The 23,795-nt window shown below is 32.0% G+C and overlaps 1 protein-coding gene across 3 annotated transcripts in view; it reads right to left on the bottom strand.

The window, feature by feature from the left end:
• Positions 1 to 23,795, bottom strand: part of LOC145283593 (5-hydroxytryptamine receptor 1D-like) — a 1,014,695-nt gene that overhangs the window by 662,420 nt on the left and 328,480 nt on the right. For all 3 annotated transcript variants that reach the window (XM_080132521.1, XM_080132520.1, XM_080132522.1), the window contains one exon: positions 22,019 to 22,124. The gene's annotated coding sequence lies outside the window, so the exon portion shown is untranslated. The remainder of the gene's footprint in view (positions 1 to 22,018; positions 22,125 to 23,795) is intronic.

The following is a 23,795-nucleotide window of genomic DNA, read 5'->3' as shown; positions in this document are numbered from 1 at the left end:
TATATATATATATATATATATGTGCGTGGGGGTGATACTGAAATGCCATCATTATAATTTATGTGAAAGGTAATGCGATTCTTTCACATTTTATTAGTGCATGTAAAAAGATATTCAAGAACACTTCTTGTTGTTATGGATAATTTATTACTAATGCCATTATTTTAATATTAGACACTGCCCAAGCTTCGTTAAATATAGAGTATAAAAGATGATGCTTCTTGTTATTGCACTTTAAAATTCTATCGCCGTATACACGTTGCGAGGATAAAGATAGAATATTGCATATTCTACTAGTATTAAACTAGGTATTTCACTTGCATATCGAACGTATTATATTAATTTCTAAAAAGTGAGCACAAAAACTTATTATTGGAGTTCTATTATGGGCAGGGATAGTTTAAGGTGTTGTACCTGTAGGCTTAGCTTACACACGCCAGTATACGTATAAAATATATAATATCATATTGTACACACACACACGCACCCACACATACACGCATATATATATATATATATATATATATATATATATATATATATATATATATATATATTAGCACTGGTACCCGTTGTTGACTGGGTTAAAATAGAGTCTTCTAAAAATAGATTCTAATTTAAAAGTATAAAATGGTTATGAAAAAGGGATGTGGATATACATCTTTGGGATTATTTCAACCAAAATAACCTCTTCAGACAAATATGAGAGAGGCCACTCGCGCAAATATTTATTGGCAGAAATGTATGATACCAAATAATGATTCCATTCTATAAATGAGCCCCATGATGCTCCAGGTCTGTTGGTGTTATAGAGTTATGCAAATCGTGATACCCCCTTTGCATGGCAAGTTTGTTAGCTCTGCATCAAACGGCGTAAGCGTATGTAGAGTTTCCATCCATTAGAGTCACCCTAAGGCCTTGTCCCTGTTGGTGATTGTAAGTGGTGTAAGCCCTCAAAACCTCCCCCCCGCCCCTTGATGTGAACGTGTACAGGGTTTCCTTCCTAGACCCCGGTCCCTTTGGTGGAAGGTGACTTTATCATAGAATTCCTACTGCTTGATATCTCTTCTATCATTTATACGGTCAGTTTAGTATATTTGTAAACCATAAAAGGGTCTATCCGTGTTCATACAAACAGATATATAGACAGAGACATTGAGTTCTATTATATTTAAACAATTTTTTTTAAAGTATACAGAGAGGTTCTGTTAATTTGATCGTTTCTATTTTTCAAATTTTCCGATGATCTTTTAGTATGTAGATGAAAATAAATTATATAGGTTCAATTTTTACTTTTAAGTTGGCCGCGATGGTACTTTAAGCCTTTTCAAGAAGACATTGTCAGAAAGGATATGTAAACACTGTTTACGAAAAGAAATGGTAGAATTTTGTTTTTATATCAACGATTAAAGCCTGAAGACACGATGGAAGCTCGGAACGTGGGAGAGAATGCTAAGCTCTGTGGCAAGTAGAGTCAGTTGATGTTTTAAACTGGAGTAAGGGATTATTTGGTTAAGGGCAAGCATTTTGCGTTTTTATGCATGTAGCTTGAAGTATTTTTAGCTTATTGACGTTGGTCTAGTGGTGTATGGGTGTGCTGCTAACTATAATTTATCAAACTTCGGAGAGGAAAAAGTTCTGTTCTGTGTTTTTTAGCTGTTGTAATGTTATGCTAGCTCATGTATTATACATATTAAAACGACTTGAAAGGGTGTTGCTTGTCTAACCATTGTACATAACGTGACTTATTGGTGTAACCATTGGTGTGCGCGCAAGCGTACATATTTTTGGTATAATAAATATCGCCCGTACTCCATAGCAAGCTGTACTTTATACTGACCCAACGGGTAACAAGTATTATAGCATATAATAAATCTTATGTTGTTGTTGTTTTCAGAGGAGGAAACGTATGCATTGATTATAGGTTTCGTGTTCTATTCTTCTAATTTAAAAACCGGAATAATTTGGTTACCATGGAATATGTCAATATTATTGGGATCTTGAAGTCGAATAAATCTTATGTTGTTGTTGTTTTCAGAGGAGGAAACGTATGCATTATATACTATTCGTGCTGGTATTTTGATATGTTCTGTGGTATTGATTATATTTGCTGGTCGATATCTAGTTTGGAAATCTGTTACTTAAAAGGAATGGTTTGATAGTTTTTATTTCGGAAGTGAGTTCGTATCGAAGGAAATTAGATTACCACTGTTAATAATGCTTTAGATGTTGGATATTTTGTAACGGTGAAAGTATTCGCTCGATAAAATTTCGACGTCAGGAATTACGGCTGGTGGCATTTTGTAGTTGGAGGTCGTGTATGTGTTGTAAGATTGTATCTAAGAGACTGTCAATAAAAAGAATTTTGTGATTAACATTTAGTTATATAGTGAATATGCGTATAGATTTATCTTAGTAATGTATTGTTGTTTGTTAAGGATAAGGTTTAGTGTATTGTCGACATAAATAGATGGTATACTAGTGTTACTTAATGTCCGATTCTGGAGGTCATTCATAAGACCTCACTTAAAATCGATCAGACAACTGAACCGATTGAAACTCTAAGTGAGTGTATATGTTACCTATTTAGTGGTAATAAAAACTACTAGTACTTTTAAATTATTTTGTGTTACCCTAAAGTGAGGGTGAGAGAGGCCGTTGTATATGTTGTTAAGGATTATATCCATGTTTTACTTTGGGGAGCGGCTTTCTACGTCTTCGAAGTGATGATTTAGTTGCCAGGTTGTTTTACTTTTAGGATTTGAATGTTAGGTTTGAGACGGTATTTATTGCGTAATTATGGGCTGATAGATTATTGAGCACTTTTCTATGTAATATAAATACATTGTGTGCAGTCTTTTATTTACACCAACGTTATAAAATATATCAGAGAGTTACCTTATGCTCATACCTTACTATATACATATATATATATATATTTATATATATATATATATATATATATATATATATATATATATATATATATATATATATATATATAAACCTGAATGTTTGTGTGTGTATGTGCGTGGGGGGTGAGTCTGGTCACGACTAGGCTCTTATATGGTTGACTATTATAGAAAACTGATTACATATAATGATAGAAGAAGTATCGAGACATAGAGATGGGCATGTTTGATCTGGCAGAACAGTGGTTCATTAAAATTGTGGGGTCTGCGTCCGCGCCTGGTCCACAAAATATGGAAATAACAAATTTAAAAATTAGAAAAAAACCGTTTAGACTTGTTTTTGATATAGATGTACATATGTGGCACTATTTCTTTGTGCCACTGTTTCTAACACACTCTGCAGCATAGACCAGTGGTAATTTGGCCATGAGTGTAGAGATACAAAGAAATCCCTTCTCATAATTCCCTTGCTATCTTTCTGTCTCTTTCCTGCACGACCCCCATGATGTGAGTATGCATATTCTGTCTCTCTGTAAATGAGGGGGCCACCCCCTCCCTCAACACTAGTAAGGGTAGTTAGCTTTGAAAAGCCTATTGTCCAGTTTTTATTGTAAAAATTAATTGTAATATGTATTGTAATATATATTTTGTAAAATAAAATAGTTAGTTATACCTTATGTATATTACAATTGTGTCGCGTGTCGTTTTTCTTGTGTCGGCCATGAATCCCTTCATAAATGTCTGAAGTCGAAAGGCGGCCCTGAGGACAAAGAGATGAAGATTCCCACCAGAATGCCATCAGGGTGAAGACATCATCTTGAGAAAAGAAAGGAGCCACATCCAGATCCAACATCTCAGGTATGATTTTCTTCTTGCTACACATATTCTAATGACTGGCCCGTTTTCATATCTTCATGAGACCGCTTTAAGACATTTACTATAACACGTCTGTCGGTCCCACCTCAGTGACCGGCTGATAGTGGTATACATTAGAATATTTTGATAAGCATGTTATAACTTAAACAGGTATGGTATAAATAAATTGTGGGGGCTGCCTTCGCGCTTGACCTCCATAAAATAGAAATAGGCACACTCTATAATAAAGACTTTTCATAACTATCTGCGTAATATACTTTGATAATTATGTTTCAGTTTGAAGAAATATGGTATAATAAACTCATGGGGTGTTCGTTCGCGCCAGACCTCTATAGAATGGAAATATGTCACAATGTTTAACAAGGGTTTGTCATATAGATCCACAGAATACTGTGATTAGTGTTTCAGTGTGAACATGTATGGTATAATCAATTATGAGGTTTATATATTTTATTTTTACTTTGATCATATTTTGCTTTGGTTTTTATGTGCCCAAATTCGAAGCTATCTTATTACAACCCTTCCTTTTAATAACCTATCATACTTTCATAAATCAGAGTCCATTTTCTGTACGCTGTTTTTGAACCCAGTCAACGACGGGTACTTTTTCTAGTATATATATATATATGTATATATATATACATATATATATATATATACATATATATTAGTACGTTAGAAAATATATATGAGGATTAAGCTACACAGAATATTCCGCGTTTCATCCACGCTAGGATTCGTCAGGCTTATGCGAAGATTTGCGTTTGTCTGGCGTTTTTATATACGCACTTCCGTATATTGATTTAGGTTGCCGAACCAAGTAGTCATATATATATATATATATATATATATATATATATATATATATATAATATATATATATATATCACCTATTAATTGAAAAGTAATTTTAGCCAATTGCAGATTGTGCAACAGTTGTTTTAGAGTTAAGCTTCATTGTCAATTCATCACGATGAGACTGACAGAGAGACAATGCAATAAAATTAAAATTTATATCTACAAACATGAATGGATGTGATTAGTGATTATACAAGATGCGACTTGATCTCCATACATCGACTTCCGCTAGAAACGCTGGTGCGTGCCTTTAGACATCTTTAATATTCTAAGATGTAGTTTAGTTTTTTTCTTTTATTAAATTTCAAGATATCGGATATTTTATAATAGAAAATGAAGATAGGTGTTTAAAAATTTTACACATTGAATTACAAAACCATGTAAAATTTATTAGATAATGCCAATTAAATATGAGAAAGAAATATCAGCAAAGATGTGTTATTAATTGATAATCAATGCCTTTTTAGTCTAGAGTAAGGTTTATTGGGAGAAAAGTAGAAATTTAATTATCTTTATCTATTATTCGAACAGAGTATTGTACCGCAATGTGTTTTACGTAAACTCAAAGCAGTCTTTTTCCTTCCTTCCTTCTTTTATCCATTGATACACAATTCTTCTTTTCATTAAAGCTTCCTATTCATATTCTTACATACTCTATATTAACCTACTTTTCTTTTCTATTAAATGAGTAAGTTTGTGTAGCTCTTCCATTGTGTTGCGATATATATGTATATATACATATATATATATATATATATATACATATATATATATATATATATTTATGTGTGTGTGTGTCTGTGAGTGCAAAAAAATGCAAATAAGAATACAGTGATCCCATTTTCCCTGACTAAACATGAGTTTATATCTGGTAATGGCGCCAACATGAAGAAATAATACAATAGATATACTACAACAACTTTTACTAATAATATCAAAAGCGATTAAGATTGAATGCCGACGCCTACTCAGTTCTTCTTTCATTACTTGCATTGTGTTTTATTTATTTATCGAAAAGTGTATATCTCTGTTCACCTCCTCTATTTTCGGGATATATTAGAGGGTTATAGACTTAAATTAGCGAAAGTTTATTTTTTAAAATTGTGTTAAAGATTTCAGGCCGGGAGAGCAATTTGAAAAATTCGAAATTTAAAATGGGATTTTAGATAAAATAAGAATATATATATATATATATATATATATATATATATATATATATATATATATATATATATATATATATACATACTTAACATAATTAAATCCTTCTTAGTAAAAAGATACTTAGAGAAAAATCCAGGTTGTCCTCGACGGTCGTACATCGAAACCATATGATATAAATGCGGGGGTTCCCCAGGGTTCTATCCTTGAACCTCTATTGTTCCTGATATTCATAAATGATCTCCCCGACAAAATTGCCTCTGAGATAATTATATATGCTCATTAAACTACACTCTATGGCAGGCGCGACAGGAAGACGAATGAACACATTTCTAAAGAAATGGCAGAAACACTAGAGGAAGACCTCCAATCTGTAGTGGAATGGGGACAAAAGTGGTTGGTCGCGTTCAATGCCGCCAAGACTAAACTAGTTTCATCCAATAATTAATAGAAACCCTCTCTACCACCTATAGCAATGGTCAACGACTCTTTATCTGAGAGTATATCTTTCAAACTCCTTGGCCTAACGTTCACAGGAAACATGAGTTGGAACAACTACATTGAAGGCATTGGCAGGGCCGCTACAAGATAGGTGGGCTCTCTCTACCGTGCTAGACAACTACTAACACCCGAAAGTATCCTGTACCTCTATAAGGCCACCATTCGCCCATGCATGGCGTATTGCTGTCACATCTGGGCTGGTGCATCTGCTACTAGTCTCTCGCTCCTTGACAAGGTTCAAAAGAGAGTCGCAAACCTGATAGGCCCTGAACTAGCATCTACGCTTCAGCCTCTGTCTCATCGACGAAATGTTGGATCCCTTCTACAAGTATTTTAGTGGTGAATACTCTGACGAACTGCAATCACTTGTGCCCCCACGACATGAGCTCCCTCGACAAACTCGACAGGCAGCTAAATCCCACCCCCATACTGTAGAGATCCCTAGATGTAAAATATCTTTTTACTCCAATATTTTCTTCCCCAGAACCGCTAGACTCTGAAATTCCATTCCAGGTCCCTGCTTCCCCAACAGTACTGATGTGCAGAAGTTCAAGTTTAACGTGAACCGACATCTTGCTGCCCAACTCCCTACATAGTACCCCAGTAGTTGTTGCCCCTGATAGTAGCCCCCTACACCAAAGTGGCAATTTGCGTTGTTTGGGGTGAAAATGTAATAATAATAATAATAATAATAATATATATATATATATATATATATATATATATATGTTTGATCTGACAGAACGATGGTTATATTAAAATTGTGGGGTCTGCGTTCGCGCCTGGTCCACAAAGTATGGAAATACAAATTTTAAAATTAAAATAAAAACGTTTACAGGTGTTTTTGATATAGATTTACATAAAAATACTTTAATAAGTATGTTTTAACTTAAATAGGGATGGCATAATAAAATTGTGGGGTCTGCGTTCGCGTTTGATCTCCATAGAATGGAAATAGAAGCAAACTTTAATAAAGACTTCTCATATCTATCTGCGTAAGTATACTTTGATAATTATGTTTCGGGTTGAAGAAATATGGTATAATAAAATTATGGGGTGTTCGTTCGCGCCTGACCTCCATAGAATGGAAATATGTCTCACAGTTTAACACTTTTTTTTTAATATAGATCAACAGAATATTATGATAATGTTAATAATAATATATCCATTATTATTGTTGTTGTTGTTGTTGTTTGTGTTGTTGTTGTTGTTGTTATTACTGTTACTGTTATTTACTCGTTATCCAGCTTTTTATTATTCTCCACCTCTTCTGAAACCATTCCTCAGTGGTTGTGACCATTGCTCTTCATGAGAATTTGAGCACCAATAAGCCTCCCTAAGGACACAGTCCTCTTCCCACACATCCAGTGGAGGCTTTCACTCCTCGGTCCTTCCATATTCCTTGACCCTTCGAGTATTTGGGACGATGCCAGGTATACTGTCGCTATAATAATAATAATAATAATAATAATAATAATAATAATAATAATAATAATAATAATAATAATAATAACTATAATAATAATAATAATAATAATAATAATATACATTATTATTATTGATATATTTATTTCTATTCATTGTTTTATTTTTTACTGCCCCTATCTTTTATTATGTTGCAATTCATGTTCAATAGAATACTTCTTATTCTCCGACAAAACTGATTAATGAGTTGAAAGTAGAACTCCTTCCTTTTATACAACTTTATATTACCTGTCCGGTCAGCATGCTGGCATCAATCCAAAATATACGAATCGCTGTAAAATGGCTCAGTTTCGCAATTGTCTGACCTTGTAAGCGTTTCGGTGATCTCAGTATTTTTACAGATACTTAGGAAAATAATGGATAGAAAAAATAAATCAAGGCTAATGCAATCAAAATCGCTGACAGATAGTTCGATATAACTTTAATCAATCTGATTGATGTTAGGGGCAGCTGGTTGCGGATTATTTCAAGGAAAAAACGTAGAAATAGAAAGTTCACCAAGAAAAATATAAAAAAGAAAAGGACTAGAAAGTATATATATATATATATATATATATATATATATATATATATATATAGAATAATTTCGTCCATATATTGTCTCGTTTGGCAAGGTATGTTAAAATTATAGTGTGAAGTTTGCACTTCAATTAGGAAGAACATAATGAGAGATTAGCGAATAATTTCTAAGAGGCGGGGAATGGAAAGCGCAAAGTTAAAAAAAAAAAGATACAAATTAAGATTATCTACAGGAGCATTTAGATATTTGGATATATAATAAATAGAAGATAATGACGATGTATAACGAAATATGGCATCAATAAGGTTCATAGAAATGATAAATGGGAAAATGTTAATGAAAAAGGAATTATATGAGAATTTATAAAATACGAAAAGCAGGAAATAACAAAAAAGTAGATAAATTAACAAAATGAGATAAGATACAAAGAAAGATAACGTAAGAAATATAAAATAAATCAGAAAATGATGTATAACCACCAATTAACAAAGTTAAGAAAAATGGGATATTTAATAACAATAATAATAGAACAAGTAGAATGTCAAAGTATAACAAGAATACGAAGGAGTCGAAAGATGAAGAAAAACGTAGGAGAAATAAAAAAGACAGCTTATAAAAACACCAACAACAAAACAAAAACAGCGGTAAGATGAAAAAATATTGAAGGAATGACCTCGTGAAATAGAAGGAAAATAAAGAGGATAAATAATAAATATAGAACAGAAGCAAAGAAACCTAATGAATAAATCCGGAAGTAATTAAAGGGATGATATGATGAACAGGACAAAAGTAGTGAAACTATTTATAATGAAGAAGAGAGAAAGAAAATAATAGTGCATCCGGGGAATATTAATATCCTAGTTGCGCTCAATCGATCACCGTCGCTGAACAAAAGAACATTAAGCAGTCGAAACAAACGGATTGATAATCATTACTAAATGGGAAAAGGAAGACATTCAAACCATAAAGAGATCACCGAATGTTTATAGGAGAATAGAGAGGGTTAAAGTGCATTTTCCATGAGAAGAGTTTTATAATATTGATAAAGAAAAAGATCAAGAAGATTTAAATATTAACCTGTCGAGAATGAAATATAACATAAAAGCATAGTGCCTGTTATTGAATTAAATATCTTAATTAGCGCGAAAAATGTTCTTGATCATGAAACAGATTATACGACAATAAAATTAATAAGGTTTGAACGCTTCAGACAAAGATGCGTCCGGGATAGATGTTTCTGCATGATGTATTTCCTTTAAGAGAAATGGCTTTACATATTATTTTATTATTAAAGTTTTTTTTTTCAATAAGTCTGAAAAGAGGCTGGTTATGTAAAAATTTTCAAACGCAATAATGTTTGAATTTGTCCAATCAGCCTTGAAACAATAACAACTAACAATGAAATACACTTTTGGTTGCTATCAATTCTTGCTTTGAAGTATTGCTTTTGTTAATACAGCATATATGTATATATATATATATATATATATATATATATATATATATATATAAAATAAGAATTACAATAAGGTTACCAAGGTAATCTAAATGGTAAACTTAAAATATATTATAAATATTAAAGAGTTAATATTTACAAGTAAACTAATCTCAACAAGATGTAAGAGCTCAATAAAACCGAAAAGGAAATAGAGCTTATAATATGAAGTTGACCTAATTATTAACCCTAACTTTCGCGCTTTTTGTCTCGGTCAGTTTGACCCTGCTTTTCAAATTTAAACTTTCACTGCTGTTCGGTTTTTTTTAACCTTAATTTACTTGATTCCTCCAGCCTTGACAGACGTGTTTTAAATATTCTCTCCAGTGCTTTTTCTTTTAATGATTACGACTGTAACTGAAGTGTTACATAACGACCGACTGTTTACGTTTCGACTCTAACTGCTGAAAACATTATCATGATTTTGTTTACTTTTCAAACCATTGTTATATATATTGGGTACAATATAATAATCAATACAGAATTTGCTTATGGATGAATACGAAATGCATAGGGTAATGTATCCTATTTAAAGGTATTTTACGACTGGGTAACAATGTTGCATACTAGTATTTATTGATAAAATAATCATCATGGAAGTCAAACCGAGTAAACGATTTATATACTGAGACGGTTACTGTCTGCCTGACACGAAATAATATGCTTCTCAGAAAAGTGTGCCCATGTTTTTAAAAATTCAAAGTGAGTTTACTAAAATGGGTCAAACGCATAGAAATACTGAATTAGAAGAAAGCGTTTAACTAAATCGCAAGAAAATTCGGACAGCCAGAAGGAGCTTAACTGGAGTTTAATAGGAAAATAAATTAAATCCTCGAATAATTCGACGTTTTTCTACTGAAGCACGTATGACGGATGCAGGCAATGACTACATTAATGATTGGCCAAGGAAAGAATAAGAAATAAAATAAATGTAGAAAGACTGTATAGAAGAGTAAAAGTTGATTTCAATTTCAATATTGATCGCTTCCAAGTAGATGCCATGTGACTTATTAGAGACTAATATTAATATGTTCACGTAAAATTTAGCTTTCGTTCAAACTCGAATAATTTAATAAAACTTAATCAAGTTTGAATAATGGTTACATTTTATGTAAACATATTAACCTTTAATATTATATTATGACGGTTTTCTGGGTCTAAAATTAAAAATGAAAATATGCATGCTTAAGATGTTTCAATTTTAGTCAGTGTTTATCGCCATAACAATGCTATTCCATCATAAACTTTGAGAAAACAACAAAAATATAGAAGCATTGGCAATGATGACAAGAAGTTTACTTTGTCCGAATACTGACGGGTATGTTACTTTAAGATACTTATTAAAAATTAGTTCTGCCTATTCAAACTAAGCTCAACGCAAATATAAAAACACAAGCATATTAACTTTATAATAATTCAACATTTGCATCAAATTTATTATAAGTAATATATAGCATATATTTTCCTTAATTGCAATTATCATCCAAGATCCGAATAGCTTATTTTCAACTTGTACAAAGAATGTTACCATAATATTCCCTCATAGTATCGCATCAGGAAATAAGGTAAAAACAATAAAATAAACAAAGATAAAAGAGAACACACTTTTTTTTACAAAACTTCGTCTATTGTTTTTACTTACTTTTAAAGTATCTCTTTCGTTCAGTATTTATAGTTCTCCTTTTCCAAAATACAATCGTGCCAAGCCCTACCGGAAAATTCACTTACCAAGAACGATTGTTAAGTTGATGCTATAATAAACCACATACTTTATACGCACATACATAATTTATTTATTATTATATATTGTTTTAATACCTTGTATCCTTATATTGCATTTACTGTATTTATTTCACATTGTCTTAGTACAATTATAAGTATTTACAATGTTTAGAGCGCACTGCACAGTGACATTAATGCCACTCTTCGATAAGGGTTGATAAATATGATTGCCGATGTGTCCTTAATTCTTTTCCCATATTTTCCATCTTTCCGTATATATATATATATATATATATATATATATATATATATATATATATATATATATATGTATATATATATATATATATATATTCCTTAACTTGCATGCACATTTTTTATGAATGATATATATATATATGTATATATATATACATATATATATATATATATATATATATATATATATATATATATATATAACTACTTCGTTTACTCACATAAAATTAATACACGAAAGTATAGATTTATGCGAAAACTTTAAGTATTTACTTCAAAAGTGCTCAATACGTAGGTAGATCTAGTTAGTAATTTAGAAAATATATATGGCGATTAAGCTACACTCAATATTCGGAGTTTCATCCACTCTAGGTTTCCTCAGGCTTATGCGCATAAGCCTGAGGACTCCTAGAGTGGATGACACGCCGAATATTCAGCGTAGCTTAATCGCCATATATATATATATATATATATATATATATATATATATATATATATTATAAATTACTATACACACACACACACACATATATACATAATTTAAATTTGTTAAAGTTCTCCTCTGCTAAAACTAAATCAGACACTACAAAATTGAACGTCATCATTAAAACACACCGTCTAACACTTAGTGCAAGCCAACGCAATTTAGGCACAGGAGCAGAAAGTGAGGACGATGTAAGTGTTCGTGTTTCTTTAATCAGTGTTTAATGAATTGTTGAATTCTTCCTGAATTCCCCACGCAAATACCATTTAGAATATAGAAATGTTGGTTTCATATAAAAATCTAAAATGTAAATAGTGTATTATACGGTGAATCACTGATATTGTAATTATAAGGAATAAGTCTAATGAATACATCACAGTTGTTCAATAGAAAAACAACGTAGGCAACATTAATTAATAATTATATTATGCTCTTTAAACAACCTACCGTTTGCAAATTCGTGCCTTATACTAATCCACGGCTGAGTATATTATCGTTATATTAGTTATTCAATCAGACGACACATAACAATGTTACTAGTTTATTTAATCGATATTTTTTTACAGAAATCCCGTCGTTTTTTTTTCAATTCACCAGTAAATTGTAATACACATAAGAATTTTAAATATGACTGATAGTAAATTGTTATTTGTATTACGAAAAACATTTATGGTATTAATTTTATTTATTGCGGACTATTATTCTCATATTTATTAGTTGTTGTTTCACGACGTTTCGGCCAACTATTCCTTTGGCCTTCGTCAGGTGGTAACCGCGACGGATAGGAATCTCCTAACTGCATTCTTAGCAATCACTGCCAGTTAGGGGAAACAACAACTAATTAAGATGAGAACAATAGTCCGAAATAAATAAAATAATTATAAATAATACTCATCTCAATAATGGAGTCCAATTAAAATAATATATATACCACTCGGTACAGACCCGGCCATGGAAGATCAGATAAAAACAAACGTCATTTATGAGATCAAAAAATCCAACCTTGATCGCCCTTCAGGGCCTGTAGCGCAGTTGATAGAGACGTTTAATCTCTACAGTTCCAGATGAGCATTTTCTAAAGATAGCGGTTTCAATCCTACCCAAAGTCGGCCAGAGTCTTACTTGGCCAAAAAACGTGGTGACACGACAGCAACTACGGATGGCAATGATGGCTGAGAATGCAGTAAGGAGATTCGAATCCTGTCCGTATATATAGCATTTCATTGTGTGCGGAATAAAATGTGATCATGTATTTTATCGCCTACTATAATGGTTCTAATAATAAGTATTTGTAAATGTAGAGTGCATGAAGTATTTTGCTTGAAGATCTATTATCAGAAGATATGCACATCGCATATAACAACATTAGTACAAAGAGATGCACCTATGTTAAAGTATCACTATGGATATAGGTGAGAAATGATTTGTGTAGAATGGTGGCAATCACATTTATATTGATATTTCATGATTTCAGATAAAATCCAATAATTATTAAATCGAATTAATAATAGGAGTATTGTTTTTTTAAAAATTGAATCGATACCAACGCAAATTCGCACAGGAATAGTTATAATGACAATTGGCAATAATATATGCGTTTGCCTCTGTTGGATTAAAATATCATCATTGCTATTCATTATAAAAACCGGTTGACATTGTATCATAAGCTTTTAAATGTATTTCTCTGTAAAGTCTGATCGTTTGTAGACGAAGGGAAAGACAATATCCGGCTAGACCAAGGTTAGAATTATATATATATATATATATATATATATATATATATATATATATATATAATATATATATATATATTTATATATATATATATATTTATATATATACATATAAATTTATATATATATATATATATATATATATATATATATATATATATATAGCAGCATGCATATTTTTAATGATTTCATATCCTTTATATTAATTCAATCACCATCAAAAGCCTTCGACAAGGTATGGCATAAGGGCCTACTTCACAAGATTTCCAGCTACGGTATAACGGGAAATGTTTTCTCAATCATTAAATCATTTCTCCCTGATAGGCTCATAAGAGTCGTTGTCGATGGACAAAAACCAGATGCCTGCAATATTAATGCTGGAGACCCTCAAGGGTCAATCCTGGGCCCAACGCTCTTCCTGAGCTACCTCAATGCTCTCCCTAAACACATACTTAAATCGTTCGTTGACATCTATGCTGATGACACGACCATCTACGGCAACACATCAAGGCTGAAAATCAGAAAGTTCTCTCTCATTCTCTCTCCTCTGATCTCGAGCCCGTGGTTCAGTGGGGGAAGACTTGACTGGTTACCTTTAATGTATCTAAAAGCAAACTCATATATTTACATCATCAACGCTCTGATCTCCATCTGGCATCAATTGAAATGGATGGTTCTCGTCTAGGAGAAGCCTCATGTTTTGACAAGCTTCTGGAGTTGTCCTTTAATCCTGATCTGACATGGAACACGTACATCAAGTCTGTTGCCAAGATCGCTGGAAAGATGGTGGGTTCCTTCTACCGCTCCAGAAGATATCTCACTACTGATGCAATTCTCTATCTATATAAAAGCCAAGTACGTCCAAGGATGGAATACTGCTGCCATATCTGGGCAGGAGCTGCTAAAACAGCCTATCCTGCCTTGACAGATTACATAATAGACTTCGTGGCTTAGTGGGGGATGCCCTTTCTCTTCCCTGCAACCTCTCTCCCACAGAAGAGACGTTGCGAGCCTATCCTTGTTTTATCTTTATTTCCATAGTAGGTGCTCGTCTGAGCTCCAATATCTGGTCTCCCCTCGCCAATCTTTCACAAAAAAACACCCGTCTAGCTTAATCCACTGTCAACAATTTTCCCCACTCTGTATTTGTGCCTAAATCAAAACGTAGATTCCATGAACAAAGCTTCTTTCTTAGAACTGCACGCCTATGGAACTCTGTTCTGTCTGCCTGCTTCCCACCTGAATACAACCTGTTTGTATTCAAGTTCAACGTAAGCAAATTCCAATTGAACCGCCACCTCAAGTAAACACTTCAATAAATCTCCACACGAACGTACTGTACTTGCAATAATCCTTATCCCTGAGTGGCTTTCGGGCCTTGATAAGTGGTGACCACCGTGTAAAAAAAAATCTGGCAATTTTTTTCATAATTTACTTAATTTCTTAGAAACATCTTATGGTCAATGCATCTTAAGAGATGAATGCACTTAAGTGTGATGCAAATAACCTTGCGTTTACAACACGCATGTTAGTTATTGCAAACACCCCCTCCTAAACCGCATATATCTTTAACGTATCAAACTCCATATGACATGTATACAACTAACCGCGACAGTCCACAAGTTAATGCCACATCCTTAACTGCTTTTTTACATAGGAATCACGACTTATCAAGGCCCACGACCATTCGAGGATAAGGGTTAAATATGTACAGTAGTTAATTGGGCAATATAATAATTGTCAGTAATGGAAATTCAGTAATTTTGTTAACTTAAGGGGAACGACTTATCAATAACTTGTTTATATTGGACTTGAAAACAACCATATTGTAGTCAGCTGGAAAGCAAGAAAACGGAAGGCCGTTCCACAGGAGTGCAGTTCTAAGAAAGAAGCTTGTTCATGGAATCTATATTTAGGTTTAGGCACAGATAAAGAGTGGGCGGAGAATTATCGATAGTGTTTTCAGCTGGACTCGTGTTTCTTGTGAAAGTTTTGCGAGGGGGGACATAGATTGAAGCTTAGTCGAGCATTTGTCATGAAAATAACGATAAAGCAAAGACAAACTGGCTCATCTCTTCTGTGAGATAGAAATTGCAGGGAAGAGAAAAGGAAAGGCAAGATTAGTCCTTTCTAGCAGCTCCTGTTTATATGTATCAACAGTACTTCGTCCTTGGAGTCTCCATCTCCCTTTCTTTCTTTCTTCTCAATCCCGCCTTCAATGGTCTACCCATCTAAAGCCCTTCACCCTTTTTTCTATATCTCCCCTCTCATTCTACTTCTGTCTATGTCTAGTTTAAATACTAAACTCTCCCTCGCCTCTTACATATTTATTAAATCTTTAAACTGAAATGTTGTCGAATAAGAATTAAATTCTTTCCCCCGGTTTATGTTCATTCTAATATCGTTTTTGTCCTAATCATAATAACAATTGCTGTAAAGTGTGATAAACTTACTGGGTCTTTGCTACGATTCGGTAACCGTAACATGTGTAACTAAGCAAATAAAACGGCAATATATATATATATATATATATATACACACACACATATATATATATATATATATATATATATATATATATATTCCTTTGTTTTTAATGTGTTATATCTTTTTACACGACACAAATATGACACATCGAATGAACACTTTAAAAATGTATACCAGCACATTTTGTGCGGGTTAGCAAACATACATTATGATAAATTTCATGCCAATGCGACCTTTACTCTTACATGCATACACAATAAAACGTCGGAGAAAAAAAAACCTACTACCTTTCAAAACATAGATTCATTATAATTGATATGTGTACCTTATCGTAATTTGCAACGGAAGTATGCTCATATTTGCTCGTTTAGTAATAGGATTAAATTGATATTCCGCAAGGTAAGGTTTTATGAGGATTCAACTTGATGTTTAATAAAATTTATTTCACGGACTCTGTAAAGTAAGCAAGATTTTTGATAACATTGAAATGATTCCTAATACTGATTTTGTTTAATGATGGCTGAAACTGAAATCAGTTTAGTTATTATATAGTTAAAAGCCTTGAGGCATCCTTAGAATTAATTACACAATCTATGAAAAAAACATTAGAAAACGGTAACGGAATGGGTAGTTAGTACTCTTACTTCGCTACCAATGACACGTTCGAGTGGCAATCTATTCTTTACATTTTTACCGTTATCATTCGTTACAGTTAAACATTGTGCAATAAACTTTTGATAACTTAATATGTGGCGTGCCTCATTTCATCTATCAGTATTATACATATATATATATATATATATATATATATATATATATACTAGCAAAAGTACCCGTCGTTGACTGGGTTCAAAACCAGCCTATAGAAAATGGACGCTTATTTATGAAAGTATGATAGGTTATGAAAGGGAAGGATTGTAAAGAGATAGCTTCGAATTTGGAGGTTTCAAAACCAAAGCAAAATATGATCAAAGTAAAAATAAAATAGATAAACCCCATAACTTATTATACCATACCTGTTCACACTGAAACACTTATCACAATATTATGTGGATCTATATAAAAAAAAACCTTGTTAGACTTTGTGACATGTTTCCATTCTATGGAGGTCAGGGGCGAACGAACACCCCATAATTTTATTATATCAAATTTCTTCAAACTGAAACATAATTATCAAATTATACTTACGCAAATAGATATGAAAACTATTTAGTAAAGTTTGTGCATATTTATATTCTATTGAGGCCAGACGCGAACGCAGACCCCACAATTTTATTATACCATCCCTATTTAAGTTAAAACATATTTATCAAAGTATATTATGCACATCCATATCAGAAGCACTTGTAAATGTTTTTTTTAATTTTTTAATATTTTATTTCCCGACTGTTTGGACCAGGCGCGTACGCAGACCCCACAGTTTTAATGAATCATCATTATGCCCGATCAAACATACCCATTCCTGTGTCTCGATACATCCTCTATCATTATATGTGATTAGTTTTCTATAATTGTCACCCATACAGGAGCCAATTCGTGACAAGACACACACACAAACGTTCAGCTTTATATCATATATATATATATATATATATATATATATATATATATATATATATATATATATATATATATATATATATATGTATATATATATGTGTGTGTGTGTTTGTTTGTGTGTATGTATATATGGCATACAAAGATCACTTTTCATATCTTAAGCACGTTATATGAAATAAGTGAAATTTGAAGTAAATACAGCGTTTGTTTTCCCTTTGTTATCACGTCTTTATGCAGTAATCAGTCGTATGTGATGCTTGTGAGCGATCACGGCTTGTGTTAATGACCGTGAACTATAACCTTTAGTCCAACAATCAATCACTCATTGAATGATAAATCAATTAAACTGGCAGGTGATTGAGCACTATCATTTATCTATCGGTATGAGTATATTTCTTCCTGATGGTTGATTTTACGAGTTATTTGTATATTGACAAAAATATGTTTTTATAAGATATAGTACGGAGAGAAAGGCTTAATTAAAGAAACCAACTACAAGGCAATATATAATATTAAAGTGAATGAGATTGTTGGTGCAAGGTTTGTTGATTAAAGTCAGAGAATAATCCTGAATTTCAGGAATAGAAGACATGTAATTAAAATATTTTCTTCAGCTCGAAACAAAGGTAAAACGGCAAGGTTAAATGCTGGTAACTATTGATGTAGCCAAGAATTAAAAGGAGTTGACAAAAAAAACACTGAGGTATTACGGAAGGTTACTCTTATTTCGAATCCGAAAAATCTACAGTTAGTTATGAACAATATATTTCCATAGCTACAGTTCCTCTGGATACAAGGTCACATGAAAGATCCGTAATGAGTGAAGTAATCGCTAGGGATAAACACACAATATTTTATTCAGAACATTTACTTATACTGGTCTAGTTCTATAAAGACGTCAATATCTAGCATATATTTTAAAATTATGCCACAAACTTTTTTTAAAATAATCTCTAAGAAAAAGAGAATGGGCAATGCTTTGTATATTGTTTGTGTACTGTAAGTGCTTTGAAAAAAATCCGTTATTAGAATAACAAGAAGAGGAAATTCCGCAGAATAAAAAATATATTAAATCAAATGATATGTTTTGACAAAGCTGATATTCTCCTTGAAATTGAGGACAGAAACACTTATATCGCATAGCCAATATGAGTTAATTAACATTTCTATATAAACTATGTCTGCTGTGTTTAAACATATAACTGACAAACATCAGAGGAATTGAAAAGTACTTGCCCGTACTTTGAATATTCCAATTCTTACTCCAATAAAACAATGCAATTAATTATATTATACAATATTAAATTTACTATTTTATTTGAACACCTGTTGACAGACATTGTTTTTCTTTGGCAACCTCTTTCTTTTAAATGTAGCGCACAGAATGTGTCGCTAACATCTTTCTTAAGTGAAGTACTGATCATATCTATATTACTACAGGCCCTTTTTTATAGTAGAACAATGATTATATCTTATTATACTGATATTTCAAAACAAAGCTACATAAAAATCTTCAAAAATAGTATACAGATTTTATCAAATCGTACTTCAAAAATTAACAAAGGTAGGAACACCTAACATATTTTGTATATAATACTGAACAAAAATAGGTGCGGCAAGGTAAATTAAGACAGCAATAATTACATGGAAGGTATAAGGCATATATATTAAGGTACATTTTTACAGAAAGGATAACTTGACAGAGAACGGAATATTCACGTATAAGGGCACGTAATAATTACGAACTATAAATTCAAGACAACGAGACAGGAAGGTCATGACTTTTAGTGTGGACACATACAAAATGGTAACTCGTCCAAATCTGTATGGAAATCTGATCCGAAAAGTATATACAGACCGAAATGACTATTTTAGAAAGGCAGACTATGCAAAAAAAAAATTTCTCTCTGACAACTAGGACATACACGTTAGAGTTTTGTGATAATGTGAAGACCAGAAAAAAAAGCCTGCGGCATACATGCGTATGAAACAATGTAAGCAAAATACCACTCGTAATAATAATAATAATAATAATAATAATAATAATAATAATAATAATAATAATAATGATAATAATAATAATAACAATAATAATAATAATAATATACGAGGCGACATCTTACCAATTTGTACATCTCTCCATGGTTATCAATAATGCATGGACTCAAAGCAAATTCAAATGAGAAAACTGACATACTAGGATGCTTTCTAAGTAAACCTTATTATTTTTCCATTTGTCAAAACTTGGAAGAGCTAATCAACGACCGTTATATCAGTATAATGATAAATATTAATGTCCTTCAGAATTTATGTTTCTTCATAGTCATCTCTATTATCAATGCGGTTTTGCTATTAATTAAATGATGCATATCTGACTCTAACGCACCTCTATGCAGGAGTTGATGTGTTAGTCTTACACCGTCAGTGTATCCAACAGTGATATGAAACTTCCACGTCATCAATGCATTAGTGTAGTCATTATAATGCAATATTCTATATCTACAATCTCTACATCTATTCGAGCAGAATAAAAATAAACAACATTAGTTTTTGTAACGACACTCTTATACTAATAACATTAAAAAAGAAATGCTATGATTAAGAAAATTAAATGATATTAAGAATAAGCTCGGAAACCCATAAAAGAACGGAATAATAATAATAATAATAATAATAATAATAATAATAATAATAATAATAATAATAATAATAAAACATATTTTTTAATTGTTAGGATGACGATTGAAAGTTTATATTATGTGAATTATCACGACGATTATTGTTTTAATCGTGAGTTTTATTTCCACAAATTTTCGCTCAATTCCACTTATAACTTTTATTAGTTGTATCATGTTAAAGTCGGTACTCCTTCTTGTTGAAATGGTTATATTTTGTCTAACAAGGTCCAGTGGCGTAACTAATGAAATAGCAAGGTTACATTTAGTTTTAACTCACATTATACTGGAGATATGACGTTTAATACTCACTGTTGGCGATACTAAGAATATGCGGATTACCTGAGACACTCAGTGGTAATTAATGTAGATATACGTGTAAGTAACCCTTGTGTATTAGAAAAAAATGTTTTCTGTTTGAAATTCTGTGGAGATTCCTGGATTCACCAGACTCATAATCGAATTCATGAAAATATTCTGAAGTTCGCTAGGATAAATTTGAGTAAGTTTAGACAGGTGATTACCTTAACTATTATGCAAATTACACTCAGGATATGAAAAATAGTCTGAATAACCTAATAAATGATCAAAGTAAAAATATTTATAAAATATGTAGACAAAATATCGAACGCTGAAAATAAGAACCACACCCAATTTATAATCAAAAGGAAAATTAATTGCATCTAAAATATACTAGAAAGAAATCGCTGCAGGCAAATGAACGGAACATATCAGTATAGAAAAAACAAACAAACAAATAAATATTTTATAATATTCCCTGCCTACATTCACTTTCAAGAGACTATGGATATCCTCTGTAAGTATAACTGTGGGTCTCATTGAGAGGCACGGTTTGTGCAATCCCAAAGCACACTTTTTCTGTATCGGCATAGTTTGTGTCCACTAGCAAGGAAAAACAAAGACGACTGGAAACAATACCAATATAAGCAAAGAGCGCATGCAGCATATGGAATTCCCAAATGGCAACTAATTTATTACTTACCAAGCTTAAGGTTTCTTATGATTATGACGAATATTGATGGCTTTAGCATCAGCAGTAAATCTTTTTGTTTTAATGTTCTATGAAATATTTTTTAAATTGCTTTTGTTTTTCTCGACATTGTGTTTGTATCAAATAATTTTCTTAAATATTATTGCAATTATGACGTCTAGTAACGTTGCTCGATAAATATAAACATGCGTAGCAAAATAAAAAAAAAGAAAAAGAACAAAAATCACCAGCAAAAGAAAACAAAAAGTAATACTAACAACACGCATTAAAACAACTTACTTTATCCTTTTAATGAATAGCCATTGAAAGAGTCTTGTCCTTAGCCCGTATTGTAAATTATCCAAACCGAAGTAGATTGTCTGTTTTGTTAGCTCTTGAAAACAATCTGCGGTAAATAAAAATAATAAAATTATCACAATATTAGAAAGAACATGGACATAATAAAAACATGATGTACTAGAAAGACAATAAAGAACATCGATATGGTATATTTCCTAACAAGTATTTCCTGTCTGAACTTGTTTTATTTCTACATACAAAAGCACACAATACACACGGAACAATCCATGTTGGCAGTGCGTGTTGAGCAAAAAAAAAATGGTAGTAGGAAGGAAGGCTCGAACCCATACCGCGAATGAAGAAAAGAACCTGCAAAAAAACTTAACGTCTTTTTTGTTACGACCACCGCCAAACCGGAGTTGACGTAAGTTTAAATTAAAGCTACACAATCGAAAAGAGGGGATGAATTCCGAAAATATCGGTGATTGGAGAGACCCCCTTGCATAAAAGTGCCCATTTCAGGGTGAAGAATGTTACGTTTTTCACAATTTTTCGTTATTTTTTTCTACCGACAGGTTGAGCATCTAAACGATACTGATCTTCTGAAAGTCAATCTCCTCTGTCGAAAGTTTTAGGCAGACATACAGACATACATAAATACATTTAGATATTGGTAGCTCAAATTTTCGACCCAAACCGATTAAAAAGCTTGCACTATTTCTGAATACCCTTTATATAAAATGTTAAAGGTTTAGATCAGAAATTGTCTGAGTAATTTGGTAGAGACCGCAGAGGTAAACTTTCTTTTTAAATTTGACCCCTATTATGACCCCTTAACATTTATTGTTTTTGGTTCAAATCAAGTAATTTGTTTTGTTCCATGTCCATGAACATATATCTCAAATTTAAAGTGTTTAGACCCACAATTGTCGGAGGAGTTGGATAAAGTTCTCAAAGGTCAAATCGTTGAACTTTGACCCATTAACAGAAAAAATTCTGAGCGAACAAAATTACCACGATTTTCCAAAATTTTTATATCTTGCATATCAAATTTCGAGTCTGTAGACTGAAAATTGACAGAGTTATTTCGTAGGGAAATGTACACAGAAAGACAAACCCACCATGCACTTTCACTCGTATATATATATATATATATATATATATATATATATATATATATATATATATATATATATATATATGATGTATGTATATATATATGTTTGTGTGTGCGTATGGGTATATGTGTGTGTGTGTAAAAGTATAAATAACCGTCTGTCTGCGTGTGTTTCTATGTGTGTACACTTCCCTACACAATAACTGTGCCGATTTTCCGTCTACAGACGCGAGATTTGACATAAGGTTTATTGAAGTATAGGAACATCTTTTCCGCCGGTTTTGGATCAGAAATTTGGCTGTGCATCAGTTAATGTTAAACGATTTTACCTTACAAAACTCTACCAACCTTCTCCGCCAATTTTTGGTCTAAATACTTGAAATTTATAAATGTCAGTTCTTGGACGTGGCTGAAACTATTTAATTTGATCCGAGCTCAAGAAAAGAAATGTTTAGCTGTAAAACTTTGAGTCATTTTTTTAATAGACCTACGCGCTCTCTACAAAATTACCTAGCCAATTTCTGGTGTAAATATTTACATTTTTCACATAAAGGGAATTCAGAGATAGATGTCATTTCAATCGGTTATGGTCGAAAATTCTAACTACCCAGGAGTCAAATTTCAAAAGATTCGACTCATTCAGTTTCTATAAAATTTCTC

The sequence above is a fragment of the Euprymna scolopes genome, chromosome 8, assembly GCF_053919585.1.
Source record: "Euprymna scolopes isolate OS-2025 chromosome 8, ASM5391958v1, whole genome shotgun sequence".
Classification (NCBI taxonomy): Eukaryota; Metazoa; Mollusca; class Cephalopoda; order Sepiida; family Sepiolidae; genus Euprymna; species Euprymna scolopes.
Note: the sequence above shows the minus strand (reverse complement) of the source record. Positions and strands in the feature narration are given on the sequence as shown.